The 2,319-nt window shown below is 46.3% G+C and overlaps 1 pseudogene; it reads right to left on the reverse strand.

The window, feature by feature from the left end:
- Positions 1-461: 461 nt before the first annotated feature.
- LOC121549566 lies at positions 462-2,039 on the reverse strand (annotated as a pseudogene).
- Positions 2,040-2,319: the final 280 nt, after the last annotated feature.

A 2,319-nucleotide genomic window follows, 5' to 3' on the forward strand; every position in this document is an offset into this window, starting at 1 on the left:
ACTGAATCTCTTGCACTGACTCTATGCACACTCACTGGACTCTACCCACACATTCACACATACTTACACTCCAACACTCCAACACACACACAACATATGCTCACACACACACACACTTTTTGTAAAATTGCCAGTGGAAATTGTTAATAGGAGTCATTGTGCACAGAGTTGTATGGTTTGTTTAACTTTGTGTAATAAGTGTTTTTTGTTTGACATACTTTTAAAGTGAAAAATATGTGTCTCAGCATCATTCTGTTACCATGGAATTGCCCTGAATTAAATCAAACAATTATTCATTGTTTAGCCTATATTTAATGAATGAATGTTAATTTAGAATGTATACATCCCCACCCCTGAATATAACAAATATGTGTTTGTAGTCCCCTATAATACAAATACAAAAATAATCACTTTACAGTTCATATATCAAGCTCATTTTCTGAGCTGTAATAACATAAGTACTACCATGACCTCACCTGTGGTAGCAGCCTTGCCCAGTTGATGGTTAGAGGTACTGATGACAGTACCATACTCCACAGCCAAGTGCCCTGTCAGAACTGAATCCCAAAATATGAATGCCCTCTGGCAGAAGTCTGATAGGACACTGACAGCCCTAGCATTGCCCTCTTTGTAGCCTGTCATCTGTAGCTTCTCCATCTCACTCACTCCTCTGAGAAGAACACTAGCAAGCCGACCCTCTGCCGGTCCAGGTCATTCAGGCTGCCAAACCCACTCAGCACTGCACTGTCTGTGTCACCGGATGCTGCCACAAGGATGAGGTAGTTGCACATTTGTGGGAGACAATAGCTGAAGAGCTAAGGCATCAACTACAAGGCCAGGTCTTTGAACGAAGCAGTAGGGCCGTGGAAGAACTCCTGCACAAACTGGTTATGAATGTGGTGTTTCACCGGTGCAACGGTCTTGCTGGCAAAGTTAACCCCGTAAGCTCTGAACACCATTCTTCTGAGATCTGTACCAGGGATATCCATGGGGTGTATAGCAATTTTCAAGGATGGCTCGTTCAGGATAGGGCATGTCTGCTAGTCTCAGCATTCTCGTGCGTCGAGCTTCGGAAAGCCTTTTTGGGGCATGTATAGTCCACCATCAGGAGCTCAACCCTCAACAACAACTTCACTAAAGTATTTTGGATCACTAGATAATCCGTTATCACTCCTGGTTGACACAGTGGTCTCCGAATCAGAGTTCTGGTATCTCTTCACAGCCTGAAGCACCTTCTCTGCAATCTCCTCAACAGTATCTCCAGTCCCACAGAGCACTCTAGTGTCAAACCATTTCTCATAAAACTGCTTCCTGTAGTGTAGAATCTGCCTCATGGGGATCTCAGCCTCCTGGCCCACATTCCTGTTCACCTTCATCCTGGAGAGTCTCTGTATGATGTCATCGGTGGCTACATCTAGATACACTACCAGTCCTTTGTGTTTTACATTTACATTTTAGTCATTTAGCAGACGCTCTTATCCAGAGCGACTTACAGTTAGTGAATACATATATATTTTTTTATACTGGCCCCCCGTGGGAATCGAACCCACAACCCTGGCGTTGCAAACGCCATGCTCTATCAACTGAGCTACATCCCTGCCGGCCATTCCCTCCCCTACCCTCGACGACGCTGGGCCAATTGTGCGCCGCCCATGAGTCTCCCGGTCGCGGCCGGCTGCGACAGAGCCTGGATTCGAACCAGGATCTCTAGTGGCACAGTTAGCACTGCGATGCAGTGCCTTAGACCACTGCGCCACTCAGGAGTACTTGTTTTAGGTGCTGCATAGCCCCAGAGTGGAGTGGGTTGGATCCCATTAGGGAGATGACACTACCAGCAGTGGAGAATTTGCACACAGCCTGCCCCTCTTCTTCCAGGAAATGTTCACCTCTGACCTCGGAAAGCTTGTCAGCCACGGCACCTTCCATGTCACCTCCAGGACATGGTCGTCCATGTCAATGACAGGCATTCCCAGTCTGTGAGTGACATCACACCCCACTGAGGTTTTTCCTGCTCCAGCCGGACCCGTTAGCAGGATGTTTCAGTCCCCTATCTGGGGTACAGTAGATAGCCATGATCTGGATATTGAGAAAGAGCTTGTGCTTGTCCGCCATCTCACAGCTTTCAGAGCAAGCTGCTGTGTGTTGTTCAACACTCCCATTGCTATAAACAGTTTCACCCTTTGACAGTAGGATCCTGGAAGCATTTTGAGGTAGTTGTTATGTCAGATCTGTAAGACAGATCAGATCAGATTGATTGTGCAGGGTTAATTACATCAAATAATGACAGGTAATACATTCAGTGAGGTAAATTCCTTGTCA

The sequence above is a fragment of the Coregonus clupeaformis genome, chromosome 34, assembly GCF_020615455.1.
Source record: "Coregonus clupeaformis isolate EN_2021a chromosome 34, ASM2061545v1, whole genome shotgun sequence".
NCBI classification, from domain to species: Eukaryota; Metazoa; Chordata; class Actinopteri; order Salmoniformes; family Salmonidae; genus Coregonus; species Coregonus clupeaformis.